The sequence below is a fragment of the Chiloscyllium plagiosum genome, unplaced genomic scaffold (assembly GCF_037043375.1).
Source record: "Chiloscyllium plagiosum isolate Xiang-an unplaced genomic scaffold, Cpla_swu_hap1 HiC_scaffold_7, whole genome shotgun sequence".
NCBI classification, from domain to species: domain Eukaryota; kingdom Metazoa; phylum Chordata; class Chondrichthyes; order Orectolobiformes; family Hemiscylliidae; genus Chiloscyllium; species Chiloscyllium plagiosum.
In genome coordinates, this window is record NW_028270145.1 from 26,836,564 (window position 1) to 26,856,970 (window position 20,407).

The window sequence follows — 20,407 nt, forward strand, 5'->3', positions numbered from 1 at the left end:
AAGCACTGCAGTAGACCCAAGACACAAACGTTGGCCAGAGAACAAGGTGGTGTGTTCTATATTGTGAGCAGCAAGTAGACTATACTGAGTATAAGTCACCATTTCAAGTGGAAGGTTTGTCTGGAGCTTTGGATAGTCAGGAGGGAGGAGGTAAATAGGCAAGGATCACATTTTCTGCAACTGCATTGGAAGATAATGGGAATGGACCAACGCATCCCAAAGGGAATAGTCTGTGCAAATGCTAGGAAGGGAGGGAAGGATAATGTGTGTCTGATAGTGACATCCCACTGAAGGTGGCAGAAATAGCAGCTTATAATCTAATACAAAAGAGTGAATTTAAAGTCAGTGCCTGATCCGTGAATGTTCCCGGACCACAGTCAGAGCTTATAGATCTGTTACCTCAATTATCAGCCAGCATTGATGTCTGGGCTCTGCTACTCCACTTCACAACATGCATCTAGATTGAACTCAATTTCTGAACTTGAGAGTGACCTCGTGGAAGCTGTTGGAGGTGCCCCATTTCCAAAGGTTAAAAGCAAGACTCCAGATATGTCTACTCAGGGTGTTTGTTTTTGAGAGCATGCAATTTCTGTCTGTACATGTCTGGCACTAACTGGAGTGACTATGCTTCTTCCATGGCTTTAAGCTTAGTGGCCACACCTCCATGATGTCCTGCAGAGACAACAAGGGACAATGGAGAGTGTGACCAAATAGGTATTTATATATATAGACTGAAGAATTATTACACTTTTACAAAAATGAAAACAAAGTTATAAAAGTACAAAAATCCAAAACAGTAGGAATAATACCACATTATTATATGAAAGTAATGTTAACAATAAACTACTTACTACTCTTTGGGATACAATCATCTCATATTTACTTAACCCAAGTTAAAATAAACTCAAATCAAAAGAAAAAGCATTAAATTAAATTATAATCCAATAAAATTAAATTATATTACATTACACTACATTATCAAATGGGTATTGATTGACTGCTTGTTACGGTAATTGCTAGGCCTGGCCTACCGGTGAAATTGCAGTCTGCTCCTAAATCACGACACAGCTGGGAGGTCTGTGGATACAAATGGGTGTCAGATCAAAATAGCGAGGCCTGTAAGGCCCAAAAATCTGTTTGGGAGTTAACTACACATGTCCCCATAATTGTCAGTTTTGGGTGATGGATACAAGTGTGTAGTATGAAGATGTTGAAAAACTAACATGGCTTTTAACAATCCAGCTGATACCTGCGATATGAACACAACCCCTCTTGTGATATAATACCATTTATTGTGGGGAGAAGCCCTCTGAAGCCTATTAGAGATTGGAACTGTCGCTATGTATGGGATCTATCAGTGAGAAGCATGGAATTTTACAACTCTAAAGTGACACTGATCCTCCAATGTATTAGTAGACAATATTGTTGCAAACCAGGTTATAAACACCAATAAGGACAGATTTGATTGAGTTCAAGTTTTAGATGGTAGATTGGTTTGAATTAGTTATCCTCAGAAAGGTCAACGTCGGAGGCTGAGGGGTGACCTTATAGAGGTTTACAAAATGATGAAGGGCATGGATAGGATAAATAGGCAAAGTCTTTTCCCTGGGGTCAGGGAGTCCAGAACTAGAGGGCACGGGTTTAGGGTGAGAGGGGAAAGATATAAAAGAGACCTAAGGGGCAACATTTTCACGCAGAGAGTGGTATGTGCATGGAAGAGCTGCCAGAGGAAGTGGTGGAGGCTGGTACAATTGCAACATTTAAGAGGCATTTGGATGGGTATATGAATAGGAAGGGTTTGGAGGGGTATGGGCTGGGTGCTGGCAGGTGAGACTAGATTGGGATATCTGGTTGGCATGGACGGGTTGAACCGAAGGGTCTGTTTCCATGCTGTACATCTCTATGACTCTATGACTCTATACTCGAATGAATCCTTTTAAAGACCATGTTAAGAAACAATGTATGAATGTTAAGGCTTTATCAAAGTGCGTGAAGTGTAATAGAGCGGATAGCTTTCATGCCATCATACCAAATGTTTGCCTGAAGAATTATGAATGGCCCCAACAAAATTAAATGGCTCCTGTACATTGAGAATCAGGAAAAATAATTTTAAGATAAGTGGTCTATACCAAGTAGTAAAGCAGACATTGTTCAGTTTGCCAAAGCAAACAAAGTAGTAGCCAATATTGAACTTATGGTAGATATTCAATGGCTATCTTATTCACAACATTAGAGGAGAAAGGGTCAAGGGTTTTATTGAGCAATGCTGGCAGGCCCAGTACCTGCACTAACTTGGTGTTTGCCAATTATATCACTTTTTGAAGCAAGTTATTTACAGGCATGGCACGTCATCTGCTTTCCCTTTCAAAACTTCTTTAAGAACAAAATATCAGGCCTTGTCATTATAGTCAAGAAATGAGCTGGCTCCTTCACATCCAGCAAACATTAAACAGTTCATTATAATGTGGAAGGGCAAAAACTTAACAACAATAAACTGGATTTTATGTCACCAGGAAAATTTGAGATGTACTTGTGGGTCTGAATTGATCAATGGGTTGGTATACAATATGACGATACTATTACTAAACTTAAAATCTGGACAGAATAATATTGGGGCTAGCTAAATTCAAACCAACCCAGAAGGTTTGTGATATCGACATTTTATAGAATCCCAAGACTCTACTATCATCTTGATCGTAATGTAGTATCACAAAATGTAAGATGGTTCAAAAATGCCCTGCTACATAAAAGAATTGTAGCCCCGGTCACCTTTGTAACCACTGACAGCGTTGTCCTCATCTACTCCAAGACTCTAAGTTGTGGCTGCGAAGGTGTCAGGTTTTAATGAGGATACCCAAAGTGAGGTGGAACTATCTGACATGCTGATCCTCACTGAAGTTGAGGTAGGGGAATTGCTCACTAAACATGCTGTGCAGATATGTCCATCTGTTGAGAGCCGTCTCCTCCACCTTCCTCTCCCTGGGTAAAACAATTGCATAACATGCTTGTCTGAGAGCAATTTCAGAATCCTCAATGTCACCACATATCCACAGCATTCCCTAGAGATTTTAGTAACATTGGAAAACTCTGAAAAATCGCTAAACACTTCTGCAATTGCAGCAAAGGCCAAGAGAAATAATTAGGCAACCAACTGGAAAGTATTGATAAATAATTCAAATGACAATAGTAGATGGTTGAGCTTGATGGGGAATTACCTGTTCTGCTGCTGGTTATGTGCTCAGTCTGTGTGAGGTCAATCAGAGCTGTAGCTTTGAGTTCTAAAATGGCAGCACAGGCATTAAATCAGTGCAAACCTACTGACTAACATCAAAATCTACCTAGACTACGAGAGAGAGAGAGAAAGAGAAAATAAACAAATACAATATTCCTCTCTCCTTTGTCCACAACAATTGCATAAACACATAAGATATAAGGGAGAAAGGAACAGGGGATATGCTGACTGAGGGGCTGGGGAGGGTGGAATGTGGAGAAGAGTAGGTCGAGCCTTGAATGGAACATCAATACTGATATTGACTAATTGGGCTGGCTGTCCTGATTCTTTGCTGTAGAATCAATGGAATGGAGAAGATATTTATTTTCAAACACGTAGTGATTGGAAACACAATATTTAACAAGTTACAACTGAATTAGAAAGGCTGAATTGATTTCTTTCCTTGTTCCATGCTTACACTGTTCTACAGCCAAAGTCTAATTTGCACACAAGCTGTTTGTATGGTATTTCTTCCTGGATCAGGTATAGTTGGTGGAATTCTTTTTATCTGGAGACAGTAGAGATGGCTTAGCATCCTCCCTTAAGAACACTCCACTTGCAATGACAAGGACATCAAGGTTTCAGAGAGGGGCAAGTTAGAGGATATGCTATTGCCCTTGAAGGAAAATCTTTGACAGTTGTGTCCAAATCAAATAGCTTTATAATACCCACAAACTGGTTCATGAGACTGCTTCCTGAACATTGCATAGACTTAGTGACACCAATTGAGCAGATTCTATTCTTGGTGAATACAATGTTTTTCCTCACTGCAGTCAATTACTTTTGCTTTACAGTGTGTTCCAGTCAATGATATTGTAAACAAATACTTCAGACAACACATTCATGACTATTTACTGTTCAAGTCAGCTTTTCCAGATATTTTCCAAGGAAATGTGCCCTTCCAGGCTCACAGAGTATCAACCCACTAGAAGCAAAGCCATGAAACCAGCAAGGCCAACAGAAAGAAACAGTCCAACGCCATCCAACACTCCCTCAACCTTTTGCCAGCTTCTAGAATAACGATTGTTCAGTCCTGTATGTGGCTAATAGCAGCAGAATCCAACCCCTGTAAACACTTGTGAACTTGCTGGTGTCTGAGCAAGACTGATAACTGAGTAAATTCTTTCGCACACATGGAACAGGTGAACGATCTTTCCCTGGTGTGAACCCGCTGCTGTGTCTGCAGATTATAAAGCTGAGTGAACCCCTTCCCACACTCAGCACAGACAAAAGGTCTGTCCCCAGTGTGAACTTGCCTGTGTCTCTGTAGGTGGGATGACACACTGAAACCCATCCCACATTTAGTGCAAATGAATGGCCTCTCCCCATCGTGAACCTGCTGGTGTGTTACCAGGTTGGATGACTGAGTGAATCCTTTGCCACACAGAGAACAAGTGCACGGCCTCTCCCCAGTGTGGACTCGCTGGTGTGCCATGAAAGTGGATGAATGACTGAATCTTTCCCGCACACGGAGCAGTTAAGAGGCCTCTCCCCAATATGAACCTGCTGGTGTGTCAACAAGTTCGAAGAGTGAGTGGATCCTTTCCTACATGTGGAACAGATGAATGGCCTCTCCCCAGTGTGAACTCGCTGGTGTAGCAGCGGGTAGGATGATCATATGAATTCTTTCCCACACACAGAGTAGGTGAAAGACCTCTCCCCAGTGTGAACCCATTGGTGCATCAACAGGTTGGATGATTGGGTGAATTCCTTCCCACACACGGAACAGGTGAATGGCCTCTCTCCGGTATGAACTCGCTGGTGTGTCAGCAGATGGAAAGAAACATTGAATCCCTTCCCGCATTCAAGGCAGGTGAACAGGCTGTTCACAGCATGAACTTGCGGTGTGTCTGCAGGGTGGATAACATGGTAAATCCTTTCCCACATACGGGACAGGTGAATGGCCTCTCCACGGTGTGAATGTGTCGATGAGTTTCCAGCTCAGAACGGAACCGGAACTTCTTCCCACAGTCCACACAATGTCATGGTTTTTCCATGATGTGAGTGTTCTTGATTCTCTCCAAGTTTGACAATCTTGGAGCCTCATCCGCGCACACAACACTTGCATGGCCTCTGCTGTGAATTCTGCAATGATAAAGCATCTTCCACAGTTACTCTTGGAGATGGTCATCTGTGTGTCACTCAGTGCTTTTTCAGTCACGTTGATGTTTAAAATCATATGAAACAAAAGGAATCATTTTTCCTGTTGGATTTAAAGGCCAATGGTATTTACCCCATGCATACCTTGAGTGACTTTCACACTTGGATGTGACAATCTGTTTCAAAATTTCCATCTGGAAGTTTTCCATTCTCAATCTGTAAAAGGGAGTTACAAATGTCATTATTTTCAGTATACGATAGAGAATCAGAACTGATAAGTCTAACTTCTACGGGATATTCTTCACTGTCTTGAATCCAAAAGCAGTAATCCTCCATAAAACACACTCTCCTTCCATTCTCATCCTGCTCTACCTAGAATACATCCTCCTAAAGGTACCAATTCATGCTGATCAACAGATTCAAACTCACCACTTCACATCCACAGTACTGAGACCTGGAAACCACCATACAGGCATACACCCATGTATTGTATATATTGCCAGGATTAATGTAAAATACAGCACTATATCAATTGATTGGAGACACAGGAAAGCATGAAGAAATAGTGTTTTAGCCATTCAGTAGCAATTACCTTAAATTTGGTATCTGTGAGGTTGGTGAAAGCAAAGATGAACAATAACTTTTAAAGGATATTGGACGGGTACATGAAGGGAATGAGCATGCAGGTCTACATGGGTATAAAGGGAGAATAGGTCTACCTAGTTTGCTTTACAGAGATTCAGGGCATACTTCATTGCGCAATGAGATAATAAATATGACTAGAGACATCTCCAATATTATATTAGAAAATTGTAATAATTAAGAACTATTAAAGAACAATAGAGCTAAACTGTGCCACTGTACAACATTAGATGTATCAATGCCATATACAATACTGTATACTGTATACTCAACTGATCTCCAGTATCTGTAGTCCTCACTTTCTCCTGTCCCCTTTAGATGCCTGGAGAGCCATCCCTGGAGATATCACCCAGCTGAGAACATTCAGGAAGAAGTCATCCTTCCAACTAAACAAGTAAACGTGGCAAACTGCTGGAAAAATGGATGATAAAGTCTTTATGAGGAGAGAGATGGCGAATTGTCCAACTTTTCCCGAGTCTGCACGTGCCCTGGACTCCTTCTCTTTGGGTTCTGCAAATCAACAATTTTGACTGAAAATCATAAAAATAAGTTAAAAGAGAGAGACAATTATTTCACTCACAGATGTTTGACGGAGGAAGAAACTTTAATAAGAACTTATGTGAAGCTCAGCCTTCAGTCAGATAGAAAGGGGTGATTTTACTGATTGTTCAACTTCCGCAGCCAGGCAATACGGAAGTTCTAGGAGAAAGTGAGGACTGCAGATGCTGGAGATCAGAGCTGAAAACTGTGTTGCTGCAAAAGCGCAGCAGGTCAGGCAGCATCCAAGGAGCAGGAGAATCGACGTTTTGGGCATAAGCCCTTCTTCAGGAATGAGGAGGGTGTGCCAAGCAGGCTAAGATAAAAGGTAGGGAGGAGGGACTTGGGGGAGGAGCGTTGGGAACGCGATAGGTGGAAGGAGGTTAAGGAGAGGGTGATAGGCCGGAGAGGAGATGTGGGCAGAGAGGTCGGGAAGAAGATTGCAGGTCAAGAAGGTGGTGCTGAGTCCGAGGGTTGGGACTGAGATAAGGTGGGGGGTGGGAAAATGAGGAAGCTGGAGAAATCTGCATTCATCCCTTGTGGTTGGAGGGTTCCTAGGCGGAAGATGAGGCGCTATTCCTCCAGGCGTCGTGTTGCCATGGTCTGGCAATAGATGAGGCCAAGGACGTGCATGTCCTTGGCGGAGTGGGAGGGGGAGTTAAAGTGTTCAGCCACGGGGCGGTTGGGTTGGTTGGTGCGGGTGTCCCAGAGGTGTTCTCTGAAACGTTCCGCAATGTAGAGGGGGCCACATTGGGTGCAGCGGATGCAGTAAATGATGTGTATGGAGGTGCAGGTGAATTTGTGACGGATATGGAAGGATCCCTTGGGGCCTTGGAGGGAAGTGAAGGGGTAGGTGTGGGCACAAGTTTTGCATTTCTTGCAGTTGCAGGGGAGGGTGCCGGGAGAGGAGGTTGGGTTGGTGGGGGGTGTGGACCTGACGAAGGAGTCGCGGAGGGAATGGTCTTTCCGGAACGCTGATAGGGGAGGGGAGAGAAATATATGTTTGGGGGTGGGGTCTGTTTGGGGGTGGCGGAAATAACAAAGGATGATACGATGTATCTAGAGGTTGGTGGGGTGGTAGGTGAGGACCAGTGGGGTTCTGTCCTGGTGGCGATTGGAGATGCGGGGTTTAAGGGCGGAGGAGCAGGAAGTGGAGGAGATGCGGTAGAGATCATCATCAACCATATCTGAGGGGAAATTGCGATATTCGAAGAAGGAGGCCATTTGGTTGTTTGGTATTGGAATTGGTCCTCCTGGGAGCAGACGCGGCGGAGGCGAAGGAATTGGGAATATGGGATGGCGATTTTACAGGGGGCAGGGTAGGAGGAGGTGTAATCTAGGTAGCTGTGGAAGTCGGTCGGTTTATAGTAAATGTCCGAGTTGAGTCGGTCGCCCGAAATAGAACTGGAGAGGTCTAGGAAGGGGACGGAGGAGTCTGAGACGGTCCAGGTAAATTTGAGGTCGGGCTGGAATGTGTTAGTAAAGTGGATGAACTGTTCAATCTCCTCGTGGTAGCACAAGGTAGCGCCGATACAGTCATTGATGTAGCGGAGGAAAAGGTGGGGTGTTAGGCGTGGGGGTGGAGATCGGCGTAGAGGCGGAGATCGGCATGGGGGCAGAGATCGGCGTGGGGGTGGAGATCGGCATGGAGGCGAAGATCGGCGTGGGGGCGGGGATCGGCGTGGAGGCGGGGATCGGCTCAGGGGCGGGGTTCAACTCAGGGGCTGGGGCGGGGGCGGGGATTGGCTCAGGGGCGGGGGCGGAGATCGGCGTGGTGGCGGAGATCGGAGTTGGGGCGGGAATCGGCGTGGGGACGGGGATCGGTGTTGGGGCATGGATTGGCGTGGGGGCGGGGGCAGGGATCGGCATGGGGACGTGGATTGGCGCGGGGCCGGGGATCGGCGCGGAGGCGGGGGTTGAGGCGGGGCCGGGGATCAGCACGGGGGCGGGGATCGGCGCGGGGGCGGGGGTCGGCGCTGGGGTGGGGCTCGGTGCTGGGGCGGGGGTGGGGATCGGAGTGGGGGCGGGGATCGGCACGAGGGTGGAGATGCATGCGGCGTGGTCGTTGTGCAGGTGAGTGACGTCACTGGGGGCGGACGTAGATGTGGTGACGGCAGAAACAGTGTTGTTCCCGGTGTTTGTGGGCTCCATTGAGGCTGCGAATCTGTCGGCAACAGTCTTCCTGGCGATCGTGGAGGCTGCATGGTCAGTGGGGGCGGGGGTTGGGGCGGGGCCGGGGATCGACGCGGGGGCGGGGATCGGCGCGCGGCCGGGGATCAGTGCGGGGCCGGGGATCGGCGTGGGGGCGGGGGTCGGCGCTCGGGTGGGGATCGGCGCTGGGGCAGGGGCGAGGATCGGTGCTGGGGCAGGGGTGGGGATCGGAGTGGGGGCGGGGATCGGCACAAGGGTGGAGACGCATGCGGCGTGGTCGTTGTGCAGGTGAGTGACATCACTGGGGGCGGACGTAGATGTGGTGACGGCAGCAATGGTGTTGTTCCCGGTGTTTGTAGGCCCCATGGAGGCCGCGAATCTGTTGGCGACGGTCTTCCTGGCGATCGTGGAGGCTGCATGGTCAGTGGGAGGGCGGAAGTGACGTCATGGTTTGCGGCGGCGGTTGCTGCAGCAGCCGCATGGTTAATGGCACCCGAGCGGTTCCAGAGGCCGATGGAAGAGACTGGAACGGTTGAGGAATCCGGAGTGTGGGGGTAAATACATGAACGTTTTTGGTACTTACTGTCTTTAATTTCCGATATGGCTCGGAAGAAATGTTTGTTTAGTGTAGTTTAGATCCCCGCCCCCGCCTACACGCCGATCCCCACCCCCGCCCACATGCCGATCCCCGCCCCGCCCCCACGCCGATGCCCGCCCCGCCCCCACGCTGATCCCCGCCCCCACGCTGATCCCCGCCCCGCCCCCTCCCTGTCCCCGCCCCCACGCTGATCCCCACCCCACCCCCTCCCTGTCCCTGCCCCCACGCTGATCCTCGCCCCGCCCCCACGCTGATCCCTGCCCCGCCCCCACGCTGATCCCCACCCTGCCCCCACTCTGATCCCCGCCCCGCCCCCACGCTGATCCCCGCCCCGCCCCGCCCCCGCCCCTGCCCCTGCTCCGCTCCCCGCCCCCACTCCCAGCTCCAGCCCCACACCAGGTCCTAGCTACCAGCACTGCCGTATTTTCACCATCCCTCCAGACCTCCCCCTCTCTGAAGATGAAAGATCAATCCTCAGCAGAGGCCTCACCTTCATTCCCCTACGCTCTCGGATTATCAAATTCAACACGCGGCGAGACATCGAACAATTTTTCCGCTGCCTTCGCCTCCGCATCTACTTCTTCAACCAGGACTCTCGCCCACCCTCCGCCTCCAACACACCCCATCCACCTGGATACCCAGTGCTGGCCTCTTACCCGCCCTCGATCTCTTCATAGCCAACTGCTGCCGCGACATTAACCACCTCAACCTCTCCACCCCTCTCACCCACTCCAACCTCTCACCCTCCACTCCCTCCGCTCCAACCCCAACCTCACTATCAAACCGGCAGGCAAGGGAGGCGCAGTGGTAGTTTGGCGCACTGATCTTTACACTGCTGAGGCTAAACGCCAGCTCGCGGACACCTCCTCCTACTGCCCCCTTGACCATGACCCCACCTCCCACCACCAAACCATCATCTCCCAGACCATCCATAGCCTCATCACCTCAGGGGATCTCCCATCCACCGCCTCTAACCTCATAGTCCCACAACCCCATACCACCCGTTTCTACCTCCTGCCCAAAATCCACAAAGCTGACTGCCCCGGCCGACCCATTGTCTCAGCCTGCTCCTGCCCCACTGAACTCATCTCTGCATACCTCGACATGGTCCTGTCTCCCTTAGTCCAAGTACTCCCCACCTACGTTCGGAACACCACCCACGCCCACTACCTCCTCCATGATTTTCGCTTCCCCGGCCCCCAATGCCTTATTTACACCATGGACATCCAGTCCCTATACACCTCCATCCCCCATCACAAAGGCCTCAAAGCCCTCCGCTTCTTCCTTTCCCTCCGAACCAACCAGTACCCTTCCACTGACACCCTCCTTCGACTGACCGAACTGATCCTCACTCTGAACAACTTCTCTTTCCAATCCTCCCACTTCCTCCAAACCAAAGGAGTAGCCATGGGCACCCACATGGGCCTCAGCTATGCCTGCCTCTTCATCGGATATGTGGAACAATCCATCTTCCGCAGCTACACTGGCACCACATCCCACCTATTCCTCCGCCGCATCTGCTCCCAGGAGGACCAATTCCAATACCGAACAACCCAGATGACCTCCTTCTTCAAAGACTGCAATTTCCCCTCAGACATGGTTGACGATGCTCTCCACCACATCTCCTCCACTTCCCGCTCCTCCGCTCTTGAACCCCGCCCCTCCAATCGCCACCAGGACAGAACCCCACTGGTCCTCATCTACACCCCACCAACCTCTACATACATTGTTTCATCCTTTGTCATTTCCGCCACCTCCAAACAGACCCCACCCCCAAGGATACATTTCCCTCCCCTCCCCTATCAGCATTCCGGAAAGACCACTCCCTCCGCGACTCCCTCGTCAGATCCACACCCCCCACCAACCCAACCTCCACTTCCAGCACCTTCAACTGCAACCATAAGAAATACAAAACTTGCGCCCACACCTCCCCCCTCACCTCCCTCCAAGGCCCCAAGGGATCCTACCATATCCGTCACAAATTCACCTGCACCTCCATACACATCATTCACTGCATCCGCTGCACCCGATGTGGTCTCCTCTACATTGCGGAACGTTTCAGAGAACACCTCTGGGACACCCGCACCAACCAACCCAACCGCCCCATGGCTGAACACTTTAACTCCCCCTCCCACTCCGCCAAGGACATGCAAGCCCTTGGCTTCCTCCATTGCCAGACCATGGCAACACGACGCCTGGAGGAATAGCGCTTCATCTTCCGCCTAGGAACCCTCCAACCACAAGGGATGAATGCAGATTTCTCCAGCTTCCTCATTTCCCCTCCCCGCACCTTATCTCAGTCCCAACCCTCAGACTTAGCACCGCCTTCTTGACCTGCAATCTTCTTCCCGACCTCTCCGCCCCCACCCCTACCCCCTCTCCTGCCTATCAACCTCACCTTAACCTCCTTCCACCTATCGCATTCCCAACGCCCCTCCCCCAAGTCCCTCCTCCTTACCTTTTATCTTAGCCTGCTTGGCACACCTTCCTCATTCCTGAAGAAGGGCTTATGCCCGAAACGTCGATTCTCCTGCTCCTTGGATCCTGCCTGACCTGCTGCGCTTTTCCAGCAACACAGTTTTCAGCTCAATACGGATGTTCTGTCTGGCCGCGCTGATTGGCTGTGGGACTTGAGCGCCTCTGTGAGTCCTGTTCTTCCAATTGGTCGTCGTTTCGTATGACGTGGGGTCATGGCGAATGGAAAAACCGACTCCACACAGGTCAGCCAATCAGAACGCAACCTTTCCAGTCACAAACACTGCCCTCCCGCAAATCCGGACTGGCACATGCGCAGCCATCCGCCAGATGGCACTCGCCCCTACACTCTCACGCATGCCCTCTCCTGCGCCACTTTCCCTCTTGTTAGATAGAGCGCTTTCCTGCTCCTGATGGCTTGTGGGAATTGCAGATTTAATGATGTAGCCAGAACACAGTCTCCAACTCCTCTGGCTTGGGGAAAGGGTGGGGTTGTGCAGTAACCCCATCCTAACAGAAAGCACAAATGGTGGTCATTCGATGTAATTGTGATTCCCCTTAGATAAACAGCTGAAAAAGTATTAAACATTTAGTTACCTGGGTATAGTGTGTTCAATAACTCATGATTTGGAGATGCCGGTGTTGGACCAGCAGGTGCTTGATGAAGGAGCAGCGCTCCGAAAGCAAGTGCTTCCTATTAAACCTGTTAGACTATAACCTGGTGTTGTGTGATTTTTAACTTTCAATAGTTTAAGAGTTGTTGTTGACACTCACTCAGAAACAAGCATGATTGTCTACCTGGGAAATTGTCCAACTAAATCATGAGTTCTGTGGCCCTTGCATGGCCGATGCGCCTAATCCTAGAGCCCCATGTCCGACCACACATTTGACAGTTGTCTCTGGGAGGTGGAATTGCTCTTTGGCTTTAAAATCACTGGCATTCCTTTCACCTGTGTATTTCATGTACGTTTTGTTGCTAATGGGTGCTTTCAAAAGATCATGTCTCCTCATGCAGGAGTTTCTTCTGAACGAGAGTCTCCCATGTGTTCACATCTATGTTGCAGTTTTTAAGATATGCCTTGAGAGAGCTTTTGAAATGCTTCCTTTGTCCCCTTCTCTTTCAGGTGCCTCTTTGAGCTGAATGAAGATGACTCGCATTGGCATTGGAACTCAGGCATGCCAAGCATGTGGCTGGCCTGACAGAGTTTGCTAATGACTGCTCAAGGATCCTGATGTTAGTATGCCTGTCTTCCCAGCTGGCATGGAAAATCTGTCTCAAAGAGAGTTGATAGTACCTTTCACAAGCTTTGGGATGTGCCTATATGTTTTCTAGATTTCAGAACCTTATAGAAGAATCATAAGGATGATTGCCTCATACACAAGGATCTTGGTGTGAGTACTAAATGTCACAGTCATTGAAGAAACTCATCCTTATGTGGGTACAATTACAATGTTTAAAAGACATGTGGGTAAGTACATTATCAGGAAAGGTTTGGAGGAATATGAGCAAGGAGCAGGCAGGTGGGACTAGTTTAGGTTGGCATAAGGTTCAACATGGACTGGTTGGACTGAACAGCCTATTTCCCTGCTGAATGACTGTATGATTTTGCGACTCCTTGTCTCGGACACGCCTGTTTATTTCTGTCAGCCAGGGCTCCCTAATGCGACCAGATTAACAGCCCCAATAAGGGAGCTCATATTTTATGAGGTCCACCTGGCTGACCTTGTTACAATCACTGCATTCCTCTCCCTCTCTGTCCAGAGACGTAGACCCATGCTTTTTGCCTTGTAGCCTTTTCTGGGGAGTTTTAGCACAAGGTCCAGTTACTCCGTCAGCCTCGGATACAAGTGGCACGTAATGGACCATTAGGAGGCCTGCCTCTTGCACCTGGAATGTCTCAGAAGAAAGTCACTGTCTTCCGTCAGTATAGGTATTGAGATTGCGACATCCACTGCGTCCATCTCAGATTCCCAGGTTTCTTCAATGAGAACTGAAGGGGGAGGACCCAGGGGTTCCAACAACCTTTGCAGCGATTCTGAGGGCCACGGTATGTTTTGCTCCTTCCCCCTTTGAGAGTTTTCAGCTTTCATGTGATCCATGTTATACTTGTTCAGGACTGCCTCACTGACCCAAACTTTATACATCATGGGTCCTGACCACGAATCGACTACGCCTCTTTCCCACACAGGTCCATTTCCACAGTTTCAGCACCAAACGTCATACCCTGAATTAAACTGTCTCTTGTTTGGAGCAGTCTTGTGTCTTGTGTTTCACCCTCCCTCCCAAGGTCCAGGAATATCATACTTAACCTGCTGCAGAGTCTTCTCCCCATCGCAAACCAGTGGAGCTATCCCTGTAGGTGCATGAGAGGTGGTCCAATATTCGAATAGGAACCAGGACAGTTTGGGAACAAGTGAAGCTGTAGGCTGTTTCTTTAAACTTGCCTTCAAAGTTTGGATTGTTCTTTCTACTGTGCCATTTGATGATGAATGGTATATCGCTGTTCTTATCCTCCAAATGTCATTCAAGTTTAGGAATTATTCAAATCCTCTGATGGTAAATAATGACCCAAAGAACGTGACTAAAACATCAAGGAGCCCATGTACTGCAAGAGATTAGATTAGATTCCCTACAGTGAAACAGGCCCTTCAGCCCAACAAGCCCACACCGACCCTCCAAAGAGTAACCCACCCAGATCCATTTCCCTCTGACTAATGCACCTGACCTGCACATCTTTGGACTGTGGGAAGAAACACAGATAGACATGGGGAGAATATGCAAACTCCACACAGACAGTCACCCAAGGTTGGAATCAAACCTGGGTCCCTGGTACTGTGAGGCAGCAGTGCTAACCACTGAGCCACCCCAACAATGACCAAATTTGACACTGCAAGCATCACTCACTTGCCCACCTCAGTGCTATGCTTGGTCAGTGTGGGGATTGAACCCACAACCATGGCATTAGTAACACCATGATCTAACCACCTGAGCTAACTGACCTATGCCTGAACCTTTTCTATCATCATCCCTGTGTTTGACGAATGGACTCTGTGCCCAGCAAACCATTTTGAGTGGGCATCTACAATGACTAAAAATGTTGAGCCCATGTAAAAGCTGGCACAGTCTACGTGTAAGTGAGTCCAGGGTTTACCTGGCCATTACCTTAAATGTGGGGAGCTGCTGGCTGTTATGTTTGCCCTTGTTGGCACTCAGCACTGCTCCACCATTGCAGATATGTCGGCATCCAATCCTGGGCACCATACGTAACTTCTTGGCAACGTCTTCATTTTGGAAATCCCTGCATGATCCTGGTGGAGTTCAGCCAGTGTCTGGTGATGACATTTTCTTGGGATAATCACTCTTGCTCCCCATAATAAAATGCCATCCTCTATGGTGATCTGGTCTCACCAGGTCCAGAAAGGTTTCAATTCTGGCACTTTTTGTTTTCCCCAACACCACCAGCTGTTCTAGTTTTGCCAGGACTGGATGTTCTTGCATCTTCAGGCTGATATTGTCAGCAGTGATTGGAAGGGTGTCCCAGAAGTTTGAAACCAGAATGGACTTATTCAGTGGAAGCACCATCGGTGGTGTATTTACCATTGGGAGGTGGCTCAAGGCATCCACATTTGCTTCTTGGCCTCCTGGAAGATGTTCCATCTTGTAATTGTATGCACTGAGAATGAGAGCCCACCACTGAATTTCACCTGAAGTTATTGGTGACACGGCTTTGTTCTCTTAGAGTAGTTCTAGCAGGAGTTTATTGTCTGTTACGATTTCCATAAAGATCTTGGTGGAATGATTTCACAACAAAGATGACGGTTAAACCTTCCTTCTCTATCTGGGTGTATTTGCTCTTTGCATCAGCCAGTCTGGGAAGCATACACTATTGAGCGTTCCTCTCTATTGGGTCATCTGTGATCCAACGCTACCCCAATACCATGTGGAGAGGCATTTCATTTCAACACCAAGTCTTGCTTGGGATCATAGTGTGCCAAATAGACAATGATAGCTGCTTCTTCACTTCCCTAAAAGCTACGTCTAGGGTATGAAATCATTTTCAAGGCTGACCCTTTTTCAATAGCAGGTGTAAGAGTGCCAGGATGGAGGACAGGTTACATATGAAAGTTTCCAGAATAATTCATCAATCCAAGGACAGACCTAAGCTCCAGTACAGACTTGGGAGCCAGGGCACCTTTAACCGTTCTCACTATGTCTTTCAATGGGTGTAACCCAGTCTTGCCAACTCTGCAGTCCAATTTGAGGCACCTGAAAAACACATATTTCCCTTCTAAGGTGCTAGCCTGTCCTGGAGAAATGTCTGTGGACTATGTCCAAGTTCTCTAAGTGCTCCTTTTGACCTTCCCTGTTATTAGCACATCATCCAGATAAATGGCAATCTGGAGTACACCTTGTAAAACATTCTCCATCGATCACTGAAAAATTGTACAGGCTGACGATACCCCAAATGGCAGTCTCGTATATTGGCACAAACCCTTATGGGTATTAATTGTACCACACCTCTGGGAATCCTTATCCAATCATAACTGCAGCTTCATGAAGGACAGCAATTCCCAACAGTTGTATGCAGAGGTCTTCAATGTGAGGGTTTGAGTATTTATCCAGCTGCAAGAAACAGTTTATCATTTGTTTAAAGTCCCTACAAAGGTGAACCGACCCATTGGGCATCACCATCGGTATAAACGCTGCTGCCCATTCCTTAAACTGGTCTGATTTGATCATTCCTTCACTTTCTAGCCTCCTTATTTCTCTCTCTACAGTTGCATGTCAGGAAAATGGCACTGTACCAACTGTGCAAAATTGTGGAATTGCTTCTCGATCAAATTACAAGGTAGCCTTAACTTCTTTGACAGTCCCTGAAAATCTTCCAGCTATTTAATTAGGACTTTACTCAGGCAGCCATTTTCTACTGGAAAAGTGTTGAGTCAATCTCGGTGAACTTTTCTCAAGCAATTTCACTCCAGCAGCTTTAGGCCCAAGCCTGTTACTGCCAGCAGTGGTAATAGCTTCTCATAAAAGACCAGAACCAAAGTTATACACTTCACCTGTAAAGCTTCCATGGTTGACCGTTTGACTGAGACTTGGCTTTGTTTTGGGTTTTGCTGTGGGCTGACCTAGAGTCGGTCTATTCAGGATATGTCCTGAGTGAGGCAATGCGATTGCCTTCACTCAAGTGGCATCCCTGAAACTCAGTCAGCCTGGCAAGGGTGTCTACTTCCATCAAAATACCCTGTAAGTCATATGCTCCACTTGCCACATTTTCTAATGTCAAAGCCAGTCATAGTACCAGTTGGGCTTCAGCAAGTAGATACTTAAGCATAATCACATCTTTAATCCCACAGACCAAGCAGTGTCTCGGCATCTCATTTAGGGTTAAGCCAAAGTCACATGCCTCTGCCAGCCATCTTAGCCTTGTTAACAATCCTGACATGGATTCCCCTGCTGAACTGTTGAGTACAACCAATAGTGTCTCAGAATTAGAGGAGGTTTGGGGTCATAATATTTCTTAACTAAATCTGTCAGCTCTTGAAAGGTTTTCGTTATCTGGTTGTCAGTAAATGTTACTTTCCTAATAACCAAAAAAGCTGTGGGTCCACAAGCTGTCAGGAGAATTAATCGTTGCTTTTGATCCGCCTCAATGTCATTTGTCCAGAATGATTTAATGCATTCTTTCCATTTACTGGGCTCAGTCTTCGATTCAAGTTTCCCAAATAACGGCACAATGCTAGAAATGCTTACCTAACCTCAAAGACGACAGTTGCGAACAAATTTCGTCAGGAGAGTATTTTTTTCTCTGGTCACCACTGAAATAACTCCATAGAGGCCGGTATCCCATCACCAAGTCTCCCTTTGTTTACATGTGGAAAGCCCTTGACACTGAGCAGACATTTCATGATTCCTTGTAGTCCTCCTAACTCCTTTTTATGTTCTTTCCTGCTTTAAGAAGGTGTTTAGCATGCTTGCCTTTATTGCTCAGACCCCGGATTATAGATGTTGGGATGTTGTGTTGAGGTTTTACAGGATGTTGGTGAGTGTGCCGTTCTGGTTGTCCTGTTACAGGAAGGATTTTATTAAATTGAAGAGGGTTCAGAAAAGATTTACCAGGATCCTGCTGGGAATGGAGAGTTAGAGTTACAAAGATAGACTGAAAGGTTGGGTTTTTTTAATTGGAGCATAGGAGGTTGAGAAGTGAGTTTATGGACATTTATAGAATCAGTATGAGCATAGATAAGGTGAATAGTAAGGGTCTTCTCCCTGGAGTGGGTGAATTCAAAACAGTGAGTGGTTCATTGGGAATGAACTGCCAGAGGAAGCAATGGATGCAGGTACAGTTCCAACAATTAAAAGACATTGGGATCAGAGTATGAATAGGAAAGGTTTGGAGGGATATGTGTCAAATGCAGGCAGGTGGGACTAGTTTGGTTTGGGAAAATGGTCAGTGTGGACTACTTGGACTGAAGGGTCTATTTCTGTACTGTATGACTTTATGACTATTCTTTGAGGGATCTGACTGTCTTCAAATAGTCTTTGAGGAATTTGTCAATCATGTTTAGGTTGTAGAACCACAGGGATCAGTGCCCAAACTATTGACAATCCATATCAATTGCTTTCTGTTAGATTAATTGACTGATGACAGAAAGATATCTTGAAAAATAATTGCCAATGGACATAAAGGCTCTACAGTGGAATTTGAGATAGGTTAAGTGAGCAGATGAACATTTGAGAGATGAAGTATAGTGTGAGAAAATGTGAACTTATCTACTTTAGCAGGAAGAATAAAAACAGTATATAATTGGAATGGCAAGAGTTTGCAGAACTTGAAGATATAGAGAGATTTGGGTGAACTGGTAAATAAATTACGAAAGAAGTGCCATTCAAATATACATCAAGTGATTAAGAAGGCAACTATTGGCAAATAGACTATAAAAGGAAAGAAGTGTTGCAGAAGCTGTACATGGCCTTGTTAGATCATATTTGAGTACTTTATGCAGTTTTAGTCTCCTAGGAAAATATGTAATTGCATTAGAAGCAGTTTTGAGAATGTTCATTTGCAAGGATCATCTTATGACTAGAGGTTGAACAGGCTGACCTAATACCCATTGGAACGTAGAAGAAATACACAGCATTCTGATCATTCTGAACTTAATAAATAGCAAAGCACATCAGGAGACTGAATGACCTCCTTCTGTTTCTAATTCTTGTGTTATTGTGTGACTGTGAATCTGAACCCAAGGGTTAACCCCTTCAGAGCAGGAAAGTTGGTGAAAAATTAGGAGATTGATGCTGGATGAATTAGGATTACAATCAGTAAGGAGTAGAATACATGAAGGAACAGAAATTATAGACTGAGAGAAAGACTTTGTAGGACAAGTGGAATTGTCTGTTTTGAATTTCTGTCCTGTACTTAGATCAATGGTGTTGTGAAGTTGAAGGTGTGTACTGTACCTTTAAGAGAGAGTGAATGCTGTTCTGACTAAGAGCTTACAAGCACCCGAGATATATTAGAAAGCCTTCTCAGGGTGTACTGGAAAATTGAAAATGTGTAACCTTTGGCTGTGAAATACATATCTGAGTTGGTTGCTATTTTGACAAGGAGTCGAATTTAACCAATCAGTTCAAAATTTTACTAAAACCCAATCGAGCTTGAACTTATTGTTTTGTCAACATTGAACCAATGAGACAATCCAACGTTGAGGATATAAAAATGGCAGCATTTTGAAAATTGGAGACAGAGTATTTGCCATCAACACAAATCCAAGAAATTAGGGAACACTCTCTATCAAAGGTACCTTTTCATGTGAAATATATTCGCAGTGAAAAGACAGAAGATGACCCAGGGAGTCGGACATGAAAGACAACAGCCGCTGTATGGTTTTGAAATTAAGATTAGATTCCCTCCAGTGTGGAAACAGGCCCTTCGGCCCAACAGGTCCACACCAACCCTCTGAAAAGTAACCCACCCGAATGCGTTCCCCCCTATCATTATGCTCAATTAGCATGCCCAATTCACCTGACTGGTACATCTTTGGATTGTAGGAGGAAACCCATGCAGACACAGGGAGAATGTGCAAACTCCACACAGACAGTCTCTTGAGGCTGGAATCAAACCTCGGTCCATGGCGCTGTGAGGCAGCATTGCTAACCACTGAGCCACCGTGCCACCCCATTAAGTTAATGTAATTTTAATAAGTGTCTTATTGGAACAGCATATTGTTATAGAGTTGGAGACGGGTAATAAGCAATTAAGAGAAACGGGGACTTAGAGTTGTGAATAGTTGCTCAATGTTCAATTTCAGAGTTAAAAAATAATTTATGTTGTTTTCTCTAAATAGTGGAATTTGGGAGTTCTCTGTCACTCATATTTTAACAGATTACGAGGTGAGGTGAGCTTTTCTGGCTGTTTGGTTTAATCAGCAGAAAGAGTCACTGCCATGTCCTAACCGTTTAGGTGCTCGGGTCCATGATTTGGATAGATTTGGACAGGTTTAGACAGATCCAGTCTTAGGCTTGGACAGATTTGAACAGAATTGGGATATGAAAGATCCCAGTAGATTTTCATATTTGCTAATTAGTGTCCTAGATCTTTAAATAAAATGTAGGTGAGACACTTTGT

General features: G+C 46.8%; 1 non-coding gene and 1 pseudogene across 1 annotated transcript; both read right to left on the bottom strand.

The window, feature by feature from the left end:
- Positions 1 to 4,298: 4,298 nt before the first annotated feature.
- Positions 4,299 to 5,268, bottom strand: LOC148149581 (uncharacterized; annotated as a pseudogene).
- A 9,433-nt stretch (positions 5,269 to 14,701) lies between these two features.
- On the bottom strand, positions 14,702 to 14,775 carry trnas-acu (transfer RNA serine (anticodon ACU)). The gene has a single exon. It is a non-coding gene; the product is annotated as a tRNA-Ser (tRNA).
- Positions 14,776 to 20,407: the final 5,632 nt, after the last annotated feature.